The sequence below is a fragment of the Oryzias latipes genome, chromosome 24, assembly GCF_002234675.1.
Source record: "Oryzias latipes chromosome 24, ASM223467v1".
Classification (NCBI taxonomy): Eukaryota; Metazoa; Chordata; class Actinopteri; order Beloniformes; family Adrianichthyidae; genus Oryzias; species Oryzias latipes.
In genome coordinates this window covers 4,528,369-4,549,958 of record NC_019882.2, presented here as the reverse complement: position 1 = coordinate 4,549,958, position 21,590 = coordinate 4,528,369, and the positions used below count along the sequence as shown (strand labels likewise).

Here is a 21,590-nt window from a genome sequence, read left to right as displayed (position 1 = left end):
GTGGAACTTTCATTAACAAAATCATGACTTTTGCCATGCTTCTGGAATTGACGTATATTTTTTATATAGATGTACAAATATGCAAACCACATAATCTAGGTTTAGTATTGTATCAGTTCCCAGTCTTAGATATCTCACACTGACACATTCCATAACTTTCCTGGTGTTTTCCTTTCACAAAACCCTCTCTGATTCCTCATTTTCCCCCTGATTCTCCTCATAGATGTGTGAACATGGTGGTGTCTGCATCTGTGTGTTTGTGAATGTGGGTGGGTGGGAGGGAGGAGAAGAGAGGAGAGCAGCATTGCTGACTGGAGGAGGAGGTGAGAGAGGAGGGAAAAAAGTAAAAAAAAAAGGAGCGAGAGGAATAGAGAGACAGAAGCAAAGAATTAACTGGAACAAAACATGCTCATAGATAAGAGCCGCCTACTCAGAAGCTTTTTTTTTTTAAACGGCTTACTCCCTGTTTTTGCCATCTATATGATAGTTTCATGCACCAGTTTTTCTCCTGCCATCTTCAGATAACAGTAATACTGAATCTAAAAGGTAGTTACTAGTGTGGCGAGTGGAAATGTGTTGGTCTTTGTTTCACGTCTTTAAAGCAGACATAATCACATCTCTTTATTATATAACATTATTAATTCTTTCAAATATAGTGTGCATGTCCACACCTTAGTGTTTCCAATGGTGGGTGGGCTAAAAGAAATGAGTAATCCTTGTTAGTGGGGCTCTACCGTGCTAAAGTGTTTGAGAATGTTCATTCCTCATTAAAAGAAACCCCAAACATGAATATATATTATTTAACTTCAAAACAAACAGTAAAGTAATTAAAAAGGTTTACAAGAGTGTAGAATAGACGGCTCAAATCGGTCTTTGGGCAGTTGCTAAACAAACCAACACACATATTTAGTTTCCTCCCCACAGAGGTTGGCTAGATTTCCTGGAGAGGCAAGGCAGCGGAAGTTGCCAGCTCTACACATTGCAGGAACACTTGTTAGAAGTTCCATCTGTGTTGTCGTCAAACTCCCATTTGCTTTAAAGGATAAATCCCAGAACTGCTGCTTCTTCACCAATCCCAACAGTTTTAACCCCAACAAACCTACAGTGAAGGCACCTTGGTTTGTCAGGTGTAACAAAAAGAGTCTTAAAGCCATGCAATACTACGAAACAATGGTGAGTGCAGCTAAGGAGAACATAGCTAAGGCTCTGCTGTGTTTTGTCATTTAGAGTGTGGTATGAATTCATCCTTTGTTTTCATAAAAACACAAGACTAGATAATCATACATTAATATGCCATTTAAAAACATGGAAGAGCATGATAACAACGAGAGAGAGACTGATGCAGCAGCTAAAAGGACAACTAGCAGCACCCCGTCCAAGGCAGATGTATGTGAATAGACAAGGTTTGCAAAGTATAGTACCAAAGCAAACAAAATCACAAAGAAGGTAAGAGAGAATACGGCTATAGATGTCCAACCGCAGTGTTGTGGAAGACATTGGCTTTTGGAGGCTTGTGGATACAGAGCAGGCAGCATTTTTTATTATAAGATGTCATGGTTTCCTTCTTTTTATTAAGTTCTGGTATTGAAAAATCTGTCCCTGAGACATGTTGTGTACCTGTACAAGTGTACGAGGTTACACAAACACACTTAATGAGTTCTACTTGAGCCTTCTGTTTACTATTTTCTGTTTTTTTTTGTTTTATAAGCCTGTCAACTGTTTACACTATTAGCATATCTATTAGCATACCTACTGCTTGAACTGATCTTTTGTTGAAAGGCCTAGAAAGGCTACTGAAATAACAAAAGGAAATAAACAATTTATTTGAAAAACATTTTTAAAATAAATACTAGTTTATTCATGTTATATTTAAGACCTTACAATAATTCCACATGGGATATTCAGCAATTATTTGGTATTCCGCCAAGCATTTTAATTCGGCTACTGCCACAAATTCTGGCAATTATGTATTTTTATAAATGCTGACAGATATCAGTTATTAGGTCCCAAGATGCAACCAGATAAGATCCACTCTACCACAACAGTCCTTAACAATGACAGCAGACTGCATTTAAGTCACACGGCTTTATTATGAGAACTGATAGTTGATAAATTGAAATTCCGATAATGTGCTAGAAAGTTGGATCAAACAAATTCAAATTACAATATTTTCTTTAGATCCTTTAAATCCATTAGGTCAAAGTCTGAGTTTTAAACTGAATAGTCCTTTACATTGATGCAGGAAACCATAGAAAGATGAGCAGTGCTGCACTAAAGACCAACTGAGAAATAAAAAAATTGAAAAAGATGACACTCTTGAAATATGCTCCGATCGCTGCCAAGTGCATTAGGAAGGGAAAGTTACAAAATGATTTATTGCATTCAGACGGAGCTTTAACTGAAGTTGCAGCTGAAGATACAGGTTCTAGAACAGACATCGTCCAGATGTCTGGCCGGGAATGCAGAGGAGGATTTATGTGGTTTTCTTCCCAAGGTGCCATGGCTATCGGTCACGGAACTTTCTAGTTGAGCGGAAAATGAAAAGAACTCTTTGTGAAGTTGAAGGACACGCAACAAACACAAAGCTCTGGCTCTATCAGTGTACATTCACAGGCAACAGGAATCTTTTGGCTTTTCAGGCTTCATAGCACCAATTGCCATAACGACATTTTCCTATTGGTTGTAGCCAAAAGTGAATCGACATGAAAACTATTTAAGATTATAATTCTAACTGTTTATGGTTATCAAACTTTGGTAATGTGCTACATTTGTACAATAAATAGAAAAATAAAACAATGAAAATCAACATTTCCCCCAAACCTGCTCTAATTAGGTGGAGTGATGACAGCTCAGTGCTTTTCTGAAAAAGACAAAGGAGTCTTAATCAGCTTTTCTTGTAGAAATCTTCATATTCTAATCCAATATCTCGTAGGATAACTGCTATGATCTGGTAAAATCTGATTATCCCGTCTACTTGAAAAATCTGATAAGTACAGAAATCAGATATAATGAATGGATAGTTGTTGATCACACAAGAAATACCACACATACCGCACCAAATAGCTTAGTGGATTCAAGTTTGACAGAAGAAAATGATCATTTCAAAAGTTTTGAATTCCTTACATCCCACCCTAAAACTCGTTTTTTCACAGACGCATAAAACATTTCAAATTGTTCCCTCTATAAGATGGCGTGAGCAGCTGTTCGTTATGTTATGTCTATGCTAAACCCATTTATCCTCCGTTTTAGCCACAGCTTCATGAATCCCAGGACGCCTGTCCTTCCCATTCTGTTAGCATGGGTACAAGCTACAGCTTTGCTCCCCCACTTCATGGGAAAGTGGGATAAAGGCTGGCAAAGTCACTGTATCAAATCTGTTTCTCAGTAAAAAAAAAAACTTTTTTCCAAGGTGGAAGGCTGGATTTAGCCTAGTCTTGGCTGCGCCAACTGCTGGTCAACAAACCGGCTGTCTGCATGCACGGCATCCAGTGAAATTTGATGAGTCAAAGTATGTGCAGACTTTTCCCTGGAGAAGTTCAGCCAGCAGCCACAAAAAAAAGCCCGACTATCCACACAGTACCAGGTTTTTCTGAAAGGGTTCCAAACTCTTCTGTGTTTTCTCTTTTTAAGCCTTTTAGGAAAAGTTCATTAAAATTTTAATGAGATAATTTACATATTTTTGTGCACATGTGTTTTTTTTAAATAATAAATCATTACAAATACATTTAGAAGAAGAAAATCATCAAAAAGACAAAGAAAAACCCCTAAAGAAGCTGGGAAATCACGTTGAAAACAAAAAGCAGCAGGTCTTTGTACATTTCTCCAAAGCTGTGGTAGACAAAGGGACGATAAGCAAAGGGTAGAAATATAGAGAGACTTAAGGTCATCACAATAACAGTCTCAAATAAAACAGTTAATAACCAGCCTTGACTAAAGTAGCAGAAAAAGATAATAGTAAATATTAAAGCCAGAAGTTCTGAATTGAGATCACAGGCTCATGTGGAAAATATCTTCCCTCTGCTTCCTCCATGTGCTTTCTAAAATATGCCAATAAAAAAAAAACTTAAATATTCCAGCAGCGAGAAAAGACTGCATTCAAGAGTGTGTCTGTGTATGCATGCATGTTATTTTGTGTACTGCTGCAGGTCCAAAGTGAAATCCTCACGGATATACTTTCACCGTGGGAATCCTCAGCTAATCTGTTCCTCTGTCTAACCACAATTTGGTAAACCCCAAACCTCTTCCTGATTTAACATAAAAGTGGTAAAAATCATGATAATGAAAGCTATAATTCACTGGTTCCACATCCCAAGTGCTAAAGCTCATTGAAATTCAGCCCACAACAACCAAAAACAAATAAATTAATAACATGCTTCCTCCTTTTATTATTAATGCCTTTGTGTAATCATTTTTCTTTAGTTCAACTTTACAATTATGTCAGACTGTTTGTTAAAACTTGATCTTCCTTCCAGAACCCGGTGAGATTAGACCATTTCTGGTGGTAAAAAGATGCAAACAGCTGCATTTTTCTGTCATTTTTAGTTGCTTCTAGTATCAGAAGTATCAGAATTTCCAAAGTCTTGAGGTGAATGGAACTCGCAGACCTGCTCTTCACTCACTGTCGTTTGCTTTTTACTGAACAAATGGAAGGGAAAATGAAACGATTTCTCAGTGGAAGACAGCATTCCCAGGCCTCCATATTCTGAAACAAAAGTATTTTTAAAGATTGCCGAGGTGTATTTGCGTCATCGTAGTGCGGGTTAAAGCATTCTCACTTAAATGTAAAATTGATCCAAGATCTCATTTTGTTAACAGGATATTAATAATACTAAATATTTATAAAGCAATTATGTCTGTTTAGCAGGAGTATATAATGTGAATTTTTTAAATAAAATTTACTTCTGAGAAGAGAAATGTGCTCAAAGACATCTTTGCTTAATTATTAATATGCTAGACAAGTATAATAAAATGTTGCTTTTAATGTAGTTTTCACCTCTTATTACTATTAAAACGGTCAGATATGGCTTTAATATTAATCTGAAAATGCTATTTTTAGGTTTTCAATATGTAAAAAAGGACCATTTGCAACATCAATATTAACATTTCAATGAATTGAATGTGAGTTGTAGCATATTCAGCCAAATTATGCAAATGTTTCTTTCCCTTTCTCGCATTTTTTCAAAACATGCTTCCATGCAATTTACAGCAAAATCTTTTATGCTTCAACAACAAAAGTTCCAATCTTAACATGCTACAAGATTCATGAACGTGTTAAAACATTTAATTCAAAATGCTTAACAACAGAAATCTTCAAATATACAAACCACAAAAACAACAGGAGGTCTGAAACAAATCCAAGAACAAAATAAAACCTTAATTTCAAAGTAAACAAAAGGCAACAATATGAAAGTGTGGGGATTTTTTTTTCTCTCCTGACATTGTTAGACACAATCCTGGTGCGTACAGCAATTAGTGGTGTTGCCTTCTTCTTCCTTCTCTTTTGTTGTCCTGACAAACCAAACAAGATGAAAGCATAAGACAAAGTAGCAGCAAGGCTAAGAAAAGGACGACAACTCGAGTTAACCAATTCACTTACCCACTATAATTAACAGCATTCAGAAATGTTACCACCTTGGTCTGCAGAAGCATGCATATTTTAATGTCTAAGTAGCTGCTCTCTAAACCAATGCAAGAGCAGATTGGAATCAATGGAAGCTTGGAGACAAGATCCGACAAAGCAACTGATCGCAAAATTCCACGGAAGACTGACAAGTGTATCCGTAATGGACGTGAGAATCAGTCCATACTCGACAAACACTGTTACCGGGGTTGGCTGAGAGGGCAGCAGGATTAAGGCTCGAGACAGCACGCTTTGACACTGTGACAGATGTGGAACTACCCCTTCCAAAACAAAAAGAGGCCTTTGAATGAAAGGTCTACTGCTTCTCTTTCTGGGCAATGCCCTCGACCCCACAGCTCCTGACCACAGAGCGGGTCAAGCCTTTGGCTTTGCTTGACTACCATCTCTGGGGGGGGGGGGTGTTCCTTTTTACCTCTGACAACTTTTCTTTTGACAAATGAGAATAATCACGCGCAGGAAGCGGATTCTTATGGGTTTTTTAGCTCATTTTAAATATTTAAATCTTTTTCTGAACCACATTAATAAGTCACGTTTTGTGCTGAAGGTTATGCATCTTTCACCAAACTGCTTCAAATAAAACAAGAGCTAATATTAAAAAATAAAGACCCAATTTAATATTGGAGTTGGAAGAGGATTCTTAGCTATTTATCCCTTCATTCCATAATTAATTGTTTCCTGATGTTTGTAAAACTATGACGAAACGACACACATTTACACTTTGATACGAAATAAGGCACACTCTTTGAACTACCATAATTCTTTGACCATTAACGCAATTAATGTAATTCCAACAATCGGCATAAACCTGCTTTTGTCTGGATCAGAATTTGTGTTAGGGCTTCACGATATGAGGAAAACTCGATATATGCGATATTGGTGATTAATATTGCGATAACGATATAATTCGCGGTATATAAACATATAACAAAACAACCAAAAACATAATTTCCGTGTTCACTGCAACAGTTTAAAAATTATACTCCAAATGACCCTCGTCGACGTAGGAGGCAAACATCAAACATAAAAGGGCTCATCTGATTGATCAACAACGTAAACGGGTCCTTCCAATTGGTTAAATGCATAAAGGGATTTATTTCATTTGTTCAATATTTCAAGCTGCCATTAGATTGTTTTAGCACATTTAAGGTAACCATTTATTGCGATTTTCACCGTCTTTTGCGGAATGCATATTGCACAGCTTAATGTCGCGATAACGATAAATTTGCGGTATATTGTGCAGGCCTAATTTGTGTAAACACTTTACTACTGTAAGGTGGTGCTCATCAGCCCAAAGCTGCTCTTCTTAGCTTCAGAATCCATTGGAATGACATTAATTGTGGTAACGGTTGAGGAGTTATGCTAATTCAAAGAACAGAGCAACAGCTTAAATGTTAAAGGCTTAAGACGGCAAGAAGAATTTGTGGGTCTTGATTAACAAAAAAAAAAAAACATATAAGTTTATAAGCATCCCCTGCAGTTCAACATTAAGGTTACAGCTCTACTTACTGGGTTAGACTTGTAATTAAACAAAAGAAATCCAGTTTTGAATTTCATTACCCCTTTTGAAGATGTTCCAAAATAAAGTAATAAAGTCTAATAAACTTGTTTCTATTAAACTGTTGAGAGATTTGTCATCGCCCCAGGTTAATACAGTTAGCATAAAGGGCCAAATGAATCACATGCTGATTACTAGAGCTTCACTTGTAAGCATGTTCCTGCACTTTTCAGCAGAAGTCTTCCCGCTTTACATTTTCTTGCTCCAACGGATCAATTTCAGCTCATTAGCTCTTCATCAAGCTCTGATGAAGATTTGAACTGTGTATTGGTAAAGAAAAACGTGAGAAACGCGGCGCAGAACGGGATTTCAGTATTTCTCTGAAGTGACGAGACTTATGTTTATTCACCAGACTCGCAGTGTAAAAAGAGAACCTTATTAATTCACCGATCAGGCCAGAATTGGTGAATGAGTCAGTCATGGAAGTCGATCATGTCTTATCAACATAGATGCGTAGTTTTCTTCTTGAGTGGGAGAACCAGAGGCAACACAAAGAAAAAGGCATCATTATCTGTGAGCATCAATCTACAACATCAGCTGTTCCCACAACATACAATAAGACAAAGAGACTTAATGCAATGTCAGAAAGGAGCCTTTGTTCATGAGTCTTTAACCCCAATTCTTGGTGCTGAAAACACAATGCCAAATTAGGAGTATATTTTACCAGCTACATCACAATAAAGGGAACAGAAGTAGGCATTCTCATAACCCAACAAACAGAAATGACAGTGGAGCACAGCATTTTAAGTCTAACCTACAAAACCAATTTTTATCTGCACAATACCCTGAAATCCTCGACGCACAAACCAAAATTTAAAAAAAGCATTTTTCCCCCTCAATACCAAAATTAAACACGATTTTTAATAAATAGAAATTTTTCATTTCAACTTTTTCAAAGTGCATGTTTTTGTTTATAGTTAGGCTACCCAAATAGTTTATATTTTTGATAAATGTAAAGTGAAGCAATAACACTGCGTTATAGGTATTGAGGCACATAGTAACCCTTGTGCTATCCTAGGCACTTTAACATTGGGAGTTGGGTCATCTAGACCCACTAGACAGTGCTCTGAACCTTTTTTCTTCAATGATTTGTGATCTTCACTGGTGTCCATGGATTACCGTATTTTCCGGACTATAAGTCGCCCTTTTTTTCATAGTTTGGCAAGGGGTGCGACTTATACTCCGCAGCGACTTATATTAGAAATAAATTGAAATAAATACATTGTTAACCCTCCTGTTATGTTCATTTGTGAGGAACAGAGATGATGTTCCTGGGTCAATTTGATGTATGAGGTATGTTAAGTGTTAAGAGTATGTTAAGTGACTCAGAGAATCAGCAAACCTTTTTTTACAGTAAGATCTTGAAGACTAAAAACATAATATTCTATTTTCCAATGATTTCATAGATTCAGAAATGCAATAAAAATGACAACTGTTTCTACAAATACAGGATGAAAACAGAGTATTAGTTGGCCAATGATGCTTCATGAAAGGAATAAATAAATAAGTATGAGAAAGAATTACTGTGAAATTATGAGATAAACAGTCTGCTATGATTGTGTCATATGAGGTTGTGCAAGTTATTAGTTCTTGGTCTCAGATTTTGTCAAATAAATTTCCCGTCAAAATGCGACTTATAGTCCAGTGCGACTTATCTAGGTTTTTTTCTACTTTATAATGCAACTTTGGGCTGGTGCGACTTATACTCTGGAGCGACTTATAGTCCGGAAAATACGGTAGTGTGAAACTGCATAGCTTCTGCAAATAAGTGCAACTCAACCCTTCAATGCCGGAGCTGTGACCAGCAGCAAGGAATGACACAAGCCCCCCGAAATACTGCAACTCTTCAACCATCCATCCATCCATCCATCTTCTTCCACTCATCCGGGACCGGGTCACGGGGGCAGCAGTCTAAGAAAGGGTGCCCAGACTTCCCTGACCCTGGCCACTTCCTCCAGCTCCTCTGGGGGGGACCCCAAGGTGTTCCCAGGCCAACCGAAAGACGTAGTCTCTCCAGCGTGTCCTGGGTCTTCCCCGGGGCCTCCGCCCAGTGGGACATGCCTGGAACACCTCCCCAGGGAGGCGTCCAGGAGGCATCCGGACTAGATGTCCGAGCCACCTCAACTGGCTCCTCTTAATGTGGAGGAGAAGCGGTTCTATTGAGAATTCTCTCAGGGTGACTGAGCTACTCACCCCATCTCTTCAACCGTTTACACAATTACCGTAATTCCAAACCGGCTTTTGCTGCATCAGAATCTGTTGGTTAACTTTGATTGCGTAATCACTTCACTCCTGTAAAGTGTTTAGCTCAAAGCTGATTTTTTCCACTTCAAAGTTCGTTGGGATTGTGTTAATTGTTCAAATGGTCAACAAGTTACGAGAATTCAAAGAACATCAACACTGAAGCTAAAGCTACGTTGTTAAAGGGTTAAAAAGATTTATCAATCATTTGAAAGTGTAGTCTTAAGTGTTTTTGTAACAAAAAAGGTATTTCAGGCTCAGATTTTCCGGTTGTTCATCCCATCTTAAAAGACATCTGTTGCATGTTTTTCAGCTTGTATGCTGCCTGCCAAAAGACGCCAGACAGCAGAGAAAAAAATGTCTACTAAAGTTCTTGTCAACAATCCCCAAGTGATACATTGCCAACACGGGTAGTCAAATATGAAGGCCAACTAATGTTAACCAACCTATTCAAACAATTGGAGGAAAAAGGAATTCCTTGTTGCTGCTTTGATCCGAGTGCCTAAGCAAGAAAATGCTGCAGAACAAACCTTTGGTCATTAATAAAAAAAAAGGATGAACAGAAATGAGCACTTAATTACAGCTCTTCGAATCCTGCATTATCATTACATCCCAAGGTTTCTGACAAATCGACAACTGCTGCCATGGCAACGCAGTATTGCAGGAGCAATGTTGATGCTGCGGTTTTATGCTTTTTTCCACGTTTCATTTCCTCCGTGTTATCAGTCCCCTTCAGCGCCAATCTGCTCCGTGACCCGTAGACTAATAGTCCAGTTCTGTTGAGCGCAGGTGGACACAGTAAGTTTGGCTGTTACAACTTCACCTATGCGCTAAACAACACAGTACAGCTGGGTTCATAAAAATTATGTAACTACTCGCCACCCCCGCAAGGCCTTGTTCACGCCACACCACCCCTCTTCCTCCTACTCATCCTCCCTCTTGTGAACACTGGCTATTTGCAGGAAGATTTGCACCAAAGTGTTCAAAACTACAGCTTGCAGTAGGGAGGACTCCGCAGGGAAAGACTCTTTACGATGAAGTCAGACACAGGAAGTACAATCTATACAGGGAAGCTTCACAACAATGCTAAATAAGATGCTCAACGTTTGAAAGTTGCAGGATTTCAAACTTATCATTTAGCCTCATGGATACACTGTAGCTTGAAATGCAAAAAAAAAAAAAAAAAAGGCCAGGAGACTGAACTGTTGCATCCATCATTGATCCTTTCTTCTATAAGTGAATCTGCCTTAGATAGTCGGAAACAAGTTTTGTTACTAAGCAATACTTGCCAAAATTGCACTTGTTGCCAGGCAACATTACCTTACTGAATTTCATAGGAAGGAAGGAAAACCGCAGGTGCTTTGAGCCCCGATCCTCGGGACATTCATGTCATCTTGGTTACAGAGTGTGATGTACAATCATGCCTTTGATGTCATCTGAGTGACCATTATGCAGGACTTCCCGCCAATGCCAACATGCACCCACACACTAGTGCAAATTAGATAAATCCATCTGTTTTTTTAGATTAGTTATTAACTGCATGAATGAGTTTTTGTGAAGCAAAACCATGAACCGTAGCATATAAATCTGACTTTTACCCATCAGTGTGTCAGCGAAACCATAAAATAATATGTAAACATAAATTCTAAAGAGATTTAAATGTCGGAGGACTTTGGGCAGCGTTCCCATCAAAAATTTGATCGAGTGAGCTTTTTTGTCTCTGCTAGCGCACTGTCATCATAAAACACCACAGAGACCAGCCGACCGTCCAACGATACGCAACTTAAAGAGAAGTGTCAGCCATCAAAGCAGGAAGCAAGTTTCCCTCCACACAGCTGGTGAGACCCACTGGAGGCATCAGCTGGAAACTGTTAGAAACCCATTGAAAAGGATCACGGCATTATGTTGATAATCGACTTCAATGTCCATTTGCAACACCACAGAGTAGCCCCCTCAATTTAGCAGCTAAAACATGGCAGTCTGTTTGCAGTAAGGGGAGGGAGGCAAATGAAACTACAGGGTTCTTTTATTTACCCTCTAGAAATAGAATTTCGTATACAATTTGTTATGCTTATAAATTAACTCAACAACCAGCAAAATACCTGACATAGCGTAGACATTTTATTGGTAAAACAAGATGATGCTCTTTTAATGCCTGATGTATATTAATTATAAATTATGATTGTTAATTGTGAATGTTAATATCATTTTTTTATCTTCTCCAGGTAACAGAAACTGCTTAAATTATGCCTTTTTCAGTCTAAAAAAATATGGTAGTTAAATTTTAGCTTTAGTTAGAATTTATTGAGAGTTTTAATGCGTGATAGTTGTAGAAAGGGGTCTAGACTAATTTTGTATTCCTCGGCTGAATGCTTATCTTGATGAGTTGTTCATTCAGATTTCGTCTCATTTCATAATGCAAACAAAACTGGAGGATTTATACCTCCAAGTGTTAGCTGCTAAACAGACAGATGACTTTTCCATCAATTTCTTTATGAAATTTCACATATAATGACATGAATGAGGCACAACAGCGTCCCGTTCCATCAGATGAAGCTCAATAGTTGATTCATTTATTTTTTTGCAAACGTCAGTTGTACACTCATTTTCTTTTACAAAATATATGGTTCTTAATAAATACATTAAATTTTTACTAAAACACATTTTAAATGAATGTACCTGTGGCAATATTCTTTAATATTTCCTTAAAAATATAAATGTCAAAGCATAATAGGAAGGTACCAGTTTAGCCAATTATACGTATTAGGAATAAGGGACATGAAAATTCTAAAAACTAAGTTATCAAAGAAGTGTCTTAACATTAAAACTCTGGAACTTCATTCCACCACAGAACTGTGTTGCTTTAATTTTAGTTGTGTTTATGAGCATAAATCAAAAATTTGCAGTCAAACAGGAGGGTTTTCTGAAGTTCATGAAGGTTGAGTTGCTGGAGAAAGTCCCACTGGGGTTTCTCTGCAGCTACTAGCAACAATCAGAATAATCCCACAGGTACAACCTTCTGCTTTCAATGAACCATTAACCACGTCAACCCTGAGTAAATACTTTAGGAATGCTACTAAACTTAAATGTAGTTATTGTCCTTTATGATGGGGCACGAATTCACGAGAGGGGTGGGAAATAGGGCAACCAGATTTCATTGTTTCCAGTGTTCAAAGCTAAAAACTATGAGCTCATCACTATTGTGTACACAGCATTCTCACACATTCCTCTGGTTGCCTTTATTGACCTGTGACTCGCTTCAAACACTGAGCAAACGAGACTCACAAAAAAGCCTCCCGCTTTTTTGTGAGTCTATTCTAACGCAAAAAGAGTCTCTAATCTACTCTGCCTTCTAAGAAAAATGTCTTCAAGGACGAAAAAGCTTTTCTGTTTTTACATTTAACAATTAACTTGGTGCAAACCGCTTTGCTCTTTGTGGTTCTAGTATCCCCCTGATACACAGAAGCCACACTGTTGTGAAAAAGTAATTGCCTGCTAAACGTAATAGGTGTTTGTGCCACCACTGGAAGCAACAGCTGCAATGAAATACTTGTGATAACTAGAAATGTGTCCATAAGATGGCTTTGGAAAAAAAAGTCTATTTTTGCAGAATTGTTTTCCAAAGCACTTACATCATATTGGAGTCCATGCTGACCAGCAACTCCCGACATATTTTTGAGGAACTAAAGAGGAATTTTGATTTGATTGATTATGATTAAATTGGAGATTTTATTTTTAGGCCATATCGCCCAGCCTCACGTCCTTCTATATAATCAATATTTCCATCTAAACATGCTGTAATAAAGTTATTGTCATTCATTATCAAGCATTTTTGTCAAATACATTTATTTATTCAGTCACTGAAGGAGCTGTAAATAATCAGCACATTACATGGAACTGGACCACATTTATCCGAAAAAGCCTTACTTATGTATGCGTTTCAAAATTCTCAAAGCTAAAAATAATTAAGAAAATTACTCCCACGCTAGATTATAAGATTAATTTGTAATAATAGCTTGGTTTCCTCAACAGAAAAAAAATAAAAATGTTGAAAATTACATTTTTAATGAGCTCAGATTAACTACTACAGTAACTAAATATTGAATTCAGTTGGTTAATGCAGCCTAAAATGTATCTGTGAGTAACTCAGTGCCACGTCTAGATCCTATAAAGGTTTCACTGTGGAATCTGCAGCAACCAGCAGTATCTGTCGCCCAACATGTGGATCTGCACGGCCGGAAAAGTGGAGAGGATTCAGCCAAAAGTTGCTGCACGCTTCAGTAAATCAAAACAGATTCGTTTGTGTGTCATCTCTTGCATTGGAACAGGAGAAGCAGCACAAGTGGCTTTGTTAAATTCCAACTATCCATTCGGCTTAAAGACCCACTTTGACTGACTATCTTTTGAGCTATTGTAAAAGTGTCCCCAGTGGTCTTTTGATTTGAATTTTGAAGCCAAAAAAAAGAAGTTGTTTTCTCAAACATAGTTTCTGCAGAGCAGTAATAAGTTCCCCACAGAGCTGTGGGGGGGACCGAGGCCGTGGAGCAAGCACGCCCCCCATTCGCATCACCCATATCTGAACCAACTGTACAGTTCTGAGCCAGATGCCAGCTCAGACCAGGAAAAAAAGTCGTACATAGATCTAGTCGTCTACAAGTGTTTAGATGCATCAGAATGAAGCAGAGCAGGAAGCTTATGGCCTACTGATTCTATTTTCTACTAAACAAATACAACAGCTTTGTTCATCTAATCCTGAATAACAAGGATTTAAATAAAGAATCCATTTTAAGCTTAATTTTCTTTATAAAACTATCCTCCATCATCAGATAAATGGCTTTAAAGGTTGTTTTGTTTTTTGTCTTTTGACCACCAGATGAAAAACTGTGTATGTTTACTACGTGCAAACATTTTTATGCTCGAAAAACAAAAACAGTAGGCACAAAACCACCCGCCTCGGTCATAAAGGAACTGACAGGAAAACGACAGATAATCCCAGTTTCAGGGATGGGAAAGAGTTTAAAAGCTTTGGACTTTGAAACCGGATTTTCCGGTCTGAACCACCTCTTCATGCTTTGGCACATCTTAAAAGAGCTTTTTGACGGAACGAGACAAAATTCATTCAGGCGCCTCCATCAAGAAGGACATGCAGCAGGTTCTGGGTGTACTGGTGTTAAACGCTGCATTTACAGGTGATGCAATAACAGTACGTCCTCAACATCATCCATTTTCAGGGAGATGCATTAATTAATCAAGTACAATAAAGAAGATAACTGAAAGATTAAAAGTGTGCGTTTCTACAGAAAATGACATTTGGCCTTGGGGGAAGTCTACGTTCCCTCTCACATGAATCTATCATTAAACAATACTTAGTTCTTTGAATAATAAAACAAGATCAATCCAAAGCTTTGAAAATAACATTAGCAATGGCATTTGTGATCAAGATCTCATTTTAAATGAAGCAAATACTCTATCCACTCTAAAAAAAAAAAACAAGAATCATCGAAATAAAATATTTACAAAATATCTAATTATTAAAAAGTAAAATATATAGAAACAGAGTGAAATTAAACAAGAAAAGAAAGATAATAAGAATTTAAGATGATTATTATTCTCTTGTTAAGAAGACGTGCTGTGCTTTACATTATTCAATCCATTTTTATTCTGCTGCTGCTTTTAAAGCTTGATGCAAAAATCAAAAAAAGAATATCAAGCATTTTTGCTAAAATTAGAAATGGCCGATATGCTCCGTCCCTCTAGTAGGCAGCTTTAATTGCAGCTCCAAATCCATCTACTGAGGACAACTTTATAGGAACAAAACTTTCCAGGAGCCACCAAAGATTGAGGGCTTCTTTGAGAAACATACCAGTGTTATTAATCGGTTCATTTCACTGGCTTTCTGCCAGAGAGCTTTAAAACAATTTTATTTTTCTTAAACTCCATAATCTCTTTTTGTTCTGCAATTCAACTCAAGTAAATTCTGACACTTCAATATTATATTATTTTTACAGTTTTGCTTTTGTAGCAGGACTTGACACTATTTCTTGACAGCACGATCCTATAAAAATTCTCAGTTTGTGTCGCAGTATTGATCATCTATTGGGGTGCTGAGTGTCTCAATGAAGATGTGGTTGAAAGATCTGAAGCTCATCACGACTGAACTGGGCTGTAATCAACCGTCGTGTCACCAATGTCACATGAAACACTGGCCGTGGCTGAGAGTGGTAAACACCAGTGCCAAAGTAACACATGTAAAGTCTCAGCAGGCAACTAACAGCTACAAGTGTAGGTGGGGTGTGGATCCGCTCCTTCACAGTAACACATCTACAATTACACCATCTGTTACCAGCAACTGCAACTCTTTCTGCTCCATGTACATGTTACACATACCTGTCTGCTTCCATCTGCAAAGACCAGCATTCTGCACAAGCAAATTTTCATGATAACCTCCAGGTTTTCCAGGACATTTGGTATTTGAATTGCAGGCAACATGTGTTAAACTATTGGATTCATTCAAGCTCCATAGATCCCCCATGCTTCTCTTATTCTCTGATTTTACTGATAAAATATCTAAACTGATTAGATTTGTGGACCAGATTACCTGCACTAAAATGCAACCAAACACGGGCGACAACGGTGGCGACATCCTTTTAGTCCTCGAGGAAGAAGGAAATTTGAGGCGCTCTTTGTCTGGAAACAGATGGCAAGGCAGTTGGAAGAACTTACAGCAACCCAACATGCTAGGGCAGCAGATAAGATCGACAGTTTTTGCTCATTGTTGGGATGTGGCTATTCAAATCCAAAGAGAGCGAAGGCTGCTTATATCCTACGACGACTTTATTAAAAAAGTGGTACTGAAGTAGGATTATGAACACGTTGCAGCAGTAGTCGGTGCTTCACAGCAGACTCAACAAACCAAGTTTCTCAGATCAGCTGCCACTGCATTCAAAGAAAAGGTATTAAGTGAGTTAAGATGTAATTAGGTAAAAGTGCCAAAGAATGAAAAAATCTGCCTTTTTCCTGGAAAAATGTTCTGCTTGTAGCATATTTGGAGCCTAGAATTATAAACATTTTCAACAGAGGGAATTTTAGAGACTTTTAGGTTCCACAGTTTGGTTTCCATTACTGACCAACCTAAAATTTAAGAAGAAAAGCTAAAGAGGGATGCACACGAGAAGGCAACGCTTTTTGACCTCACGCTAAAAACCATCAAAAATTAGGATAAAATTGTAATCCTCAACCTTTTGACGCTTAAGTATGGTGTCAAATCATAAGCTTTATTTCAAGTTTGCAATGTGTACTGTCATCTTTAAACTGTTCTCAACATTCTTTTTTTTTTTATTTACAAGCCTTTTTTTTATTTGGTTTAAGCGGATCCTGACTTGACCACATATAAAACAGCCTTTAAATACAATATGCCAGAATTCTGGACCAATTTCAAATATAGACGAGTGGAAAAACTAAAAAACTTAACGTCTTTAACAGAAGTTTCCAATTGCTTTGTCCATTTTAATGCTAAACAAGAAAATACAGGATTGACCAAAACGGACAGAAAAGACTTAAAATAGTAAAAGAGTTTGTTCTCAAGTTGAACTTTCTGTTCTTTGTGTATTTCTGGTTGTCAATAGGTATAAAACCATGATGCCATGTCCATTTTTTTCTAACCTGTTGCAATTAAAATAAAATATATATATATATATATATCACATCCTTAGGTTTCCTTACAAGGTGAACAAAAAACATCACAATAAAGACATCCAACACCAGGGAAATCTTGGTTTAAAGGCCAAAAAGCCCTGGAGAAATTGCCAAAGGTAAAAGTAACCACTTTCCCTCGTGGACCAGCTTTCATTTTGAAGGCTCCTGTGATGCTCTGACGAGGTACCAGCAGGGCCTCGGTTTTATCCTCTGCAAACCACCACGGATCAAAGAGATATGCAATTTCACATATCAGAGAAAACACCGCCAGGGCTGCTACAAAACAAAACACTGGCTTGCACTTCAAATGTGTCAGGAGCACATAGATGTAGCATTTACAACAAATCTGCACTCAAGTCTTTTGGGCCATAGTCTGTGTTCACAATATGAAACAGATTCCGGCTAGCTTCTATTATACTACGTATTTGTGGTGAAACAAACATTGCTGAGGCATGAAAAGCTGGGTTTTTTTATTCATACTGGATTATGAATTACATATTTTTGTAATATTTTGAGTTTTAATGAAAAAAAGGTCAAAGTGCAGTTCATTTCAAATTTCCATTATCCATTTTTATTATGATTTAATTTCAATTGGCTATTTGCTACCAATTGGGCATCACTACTCTAAATGTTTAATCTACTAAAAACAAAATATGAGGTAAGAGATCACAGCTGGAAATAAGGTTGCTGTCAAAAGGTTACCTGCAAAGCAGTGGAGCGTGAAATGCTCCTTTAAATTATACATGCAGGATAAACATTGCTTTGCCAGCACCAAGCACATTAATAAATTATCATCCCATGCTGTGACATCTATTTAAAATTAAAGAGTAATCCTTGCTCTTGTTTATCAAGAGACAGCTTAAGACCTTCCACAGGCGCAATAACGTGAATGCAAATGAGCTCAGAAAGAGAGGGAGGATAAAAAGGAGGAAGAGACCAGGTGAGGGCGAGACGTCAAAGTGCTGGGGGGGTGGAAAGGCCTGGAAAAGGACGCTGTAAGTGATTGGATGGGTGAAGGCAGGAGATCGTGGGAGGTGGAGAGTGAAGAAGCAACAACAGCACTATAAACAGTCTCTATGTGGGAAGAAGTGTGAAGCAGGTAGGACCCCTTTACCAAGGACATCTATGTCGTCCAACAAACTTGAAGAAATCGCATACATTATTGCTTGAAATGCGACTATTTGAAGTCAACATTCAGTCGTGCAAAGACGGAATTTGCCACCGTTATTGTGCACCGTCGAACACTGTCCAAATTCCATCACTGTTTGGAGCGTCCACCATTTTTTTTAGGGTGTCCGAATCTACAACTCCAAAATCTAGTGAAATTTCCAAGAATTCTGCTGCTAACTAGATTGGAGAATATAGACCACAATGCATTGCGATTGAACAATTTGTCAGTTGAAAAATTTTTTTACATTAATTTATTTTTGTAATTTATCCAAGTTTCCATCATCAGAACCTAGGGCTGCGCAATATGAGGACAACTTGATATGTGCGATATTAGTGATCAATACTGACTTACGATACATGAACAAGTAGCAAAACAAAAAACACCTCATAAATAATTTCCATTTCACTGCAACAATTTGCTGTATAGAAAAGTCAACATAGCTTAAATTACACACCAAATGACCCACGTCTACATAGGAGGCGGGCATTCAACATAAAATGCCCACCTCCAATTGGTCAAATGTGTCAAGGACTGTATGTGATCAATCAAATACTTTAAGCTGCTCTGAAATAAAGTCATTTCAGTGGACATCTTTTTCCAATATGGACACCGCCATGTTGGAGCCAGACGTCATCAGGAAGCAGTGATTGGTCCAAGTCGGTCTGAGTCCATGTTTAATAGAAACCCCTCTAGCCAATCAGGAGTGAGCTTGTTGAAAGTCCACGCCACTACCACTGGAAAGCAGGCGACACAAAATCTGTCAATCAAATGTTTTTCCGATGTTGGAGACGGGGGGCATTAGGCCCCTCCTCCTTTTACTGGACAGTTTATAACTCAAATAACTTGCACTAAAATTAGCAATAGTAAGAACATGTTTAAAAAAAAAGTTAGCAAAGCATGGTTATTCTGACAAAGAATTTCGACCTATTATGGGTAAAATTATACTTAAGATTTAAAAGTTGGCGTCCATTGCTAACTTGCAAGAGGCATCCAGAGGTCATTTGGTTCTTTACAAATTCTAGAAGAAAACCTGCCATGAGCTCTATGGGGAAGGTCACGGCCTTTCAACCCCCCCAAACTCATCCAAGACCAACAGATCTTTCATCTGTCAATCAAAGCTCCTGACACTTTTCACCTCATCTCAATTCATTCTCCTGCTTTTTCCTGAATGCCCCCCTTTACACCCTCCATTTTTAACAGCCTTCTCCATACAGAAAGGTGACAGGCTTCACATTAACAGGCTCTGATTAGGAAGTGTCGTCATTTTTGGGTTCCTCCACCTCTGGGGGGTGGGGGGGGGGCCTCCACAGGTGGAGATGTTGTAATAACAGAAGACGGAGCGTCTGCAGGAGCTTCAATCAGCAGAAGTCCTCCCACCGTGTCATTAGTGCAGACAGGAAGCTCTGACACCAGGAGGACTGCGAATATGCCCCCCCCCCCCCCAAAAAGGAAACTCCTGACATCCCCCACCACCACCAAATGCATACAACTCAATAATAACCGCCTGATGAAATCTTCATCACTCCAATGCAGCACCATTACATCACTATCCACATCTGAATAGACTCCAAAGACGGCCATTTTGATTAATGAGACTGCTTTTGACAAACCTCTGAGCCAAAGATTGATGAGATTTGACACTTTTTTTGGTAGGGGGGGGGGGGGGGGCACATTTTAAGTTGTGCCTTTTGTGTGTTTTGCAAAACAAATCGCCTGCAGTGTTTTACAAAAACGCATGCGAATAGTTTCTGCATAAAAACAAACAACGTACACCTCCAAACACATTTGCAGGTATTTATTCATTCACCTTTCAGAGATTTGTCCAAATAAGCGCGGTGCGTGCTGGGAGATGCACTGCGGTGCCTGTCTGAAATGTACACCTTACAAAAAAAAATGGGTAAAAGACCTTCAAGTGATTTATTTTATTTCATTTTTTTGTAAATAGAGCCTAGAAACGTCAGTTTTCTGGTTTAACGGTCATTTTCTGAAGGATTTCCTGTTTCTTTAAGAGCGGCGGTGAGTCGCTGCCTGCATGCTCAGCTGCGGTTGTTATGGTGAGCCGAAAGCAAACTGACTGATGGTGGGAAAAACCTTCATCTATTCACGCTACTTTCTCCAAACACGAAAAGGCGTAAAATAATCACGTAAAAACGGTTAGCCTCCCAAACTTTGCAGTGTAGTTGTTTTTCGCCTCAAATACGGTTGACCTAAACTAACGGGGGTGATGATTATCCGCCGGTTTTCGACGACATTTCTTACCTTAATATTCGTCTAGAGCCCCTAGCAGAAAGCTAATCTCGTCACGCGGCGGAATAGACAAAAACCCTCACGCGGGTCCCGGACCTTCGGGTTTCGTCGGCGCCCATGCGCTCTGCCGACCGCGTTTCGGATCGTTTCGACCACAAGAAGTTCATCCAAAGTTGCAGCTGTTGGCTCCGCCCTGCGCAGACGGCGAGGCCACGCCCCCTTCCTCCCAAAACAAGAGCACCCAGTTACTGCTTCATTTGTGAATCCTGCAGAAAAAACACGATTTTTTTCTATCAGAAACAAAACAAAGATAAAGAAAAAGGGGGGGGGGGGAATGCAGTGAAAACAATTACGATTAAAAATTATTGTATCACTAAATTAAATATTCTGTTGTTGTAAATCAAAATCAAATCTGAGACTTTGTAAAAAAAAAAAAAAGAGTATACATATACATTTGTATTTTATTTACACTATATAAAATAAAAAATGTGTTATATGAATATTCCTCCTTGGGCTAATGTGAAGGGGACGTCCCTTCAGATCGATTTGTTTATAGAAAATAGCAAGTTTAAAGTGTTTAAGTAAGAGGTTTTGATGAGATTTATAGAATATTTTTAACAACTCTTCTTTATCCGGGCTGGGCACCGGCACAGGGCCGGGCACCGGCACAGGGCCGGGGACCGGCACAGGGCCGGGCACCGGCACAGGGCCGGGCACCGGCACAGGGCCGGGGACCGGCACAGGGCCGGGCACCGGCACAGGGCCGGGCACAGGGCCGGGCACAGGGCCGGGGACCGGCACAGGGCCGGGCACCGGCACAGGGCCGGGCACCGGCACAGGGCCGGGGACCGGCACAGGGCCGGGCACCGGCACAGGGCCGGGCACCGGCACAGGGCTGGGGACCGGTAGCCCTGATATGCAGGGGACCGCCCTTCATATCAATTTGTATTTAGATTATTTGAGATTTAAATCTGTTGAAAGTTTTTTATGAAAAGGGTTTTAATGTAGACACTTAATATAGAATATTTGTAACAACTCTT

At 38.8% G+C, this 21,590-nt stretch overlaps 1 protein-coding gene across 7 annotated transcripts in view; it reads right to left on the bottom strand.

Moving 5' to 3' along the window:
- LOC101172122 (signal-induced proliferation-associated 1-like protein 1) overlaps positions 1 to 20,738 on the bottom strand; it is a 67,372-nt gene extending 46,634 nt beyond the window's left edge. For 4 of the 7 annotated variants that reach the window (XM_011491494.3, XM_011491496.3, XM_020714674.2 and 1 more), the window contains exon 1: positions 20,563 to 20,737. The gene's annotated coding sequence lies outside the window, so the exon portion shown is untranslated. Of the gene's footprint in view, positions 1 to 20,562 lie in introns of all 7 variants that reach the window. The other 3 variants (XM_011491493.3, XM_011491495.3, XM_020714672.2) reach the window with 1 other exon arrangement.
- Between the last annotated feature and the right edge of the window lie 852 nt (positions 20,739 to 21,590).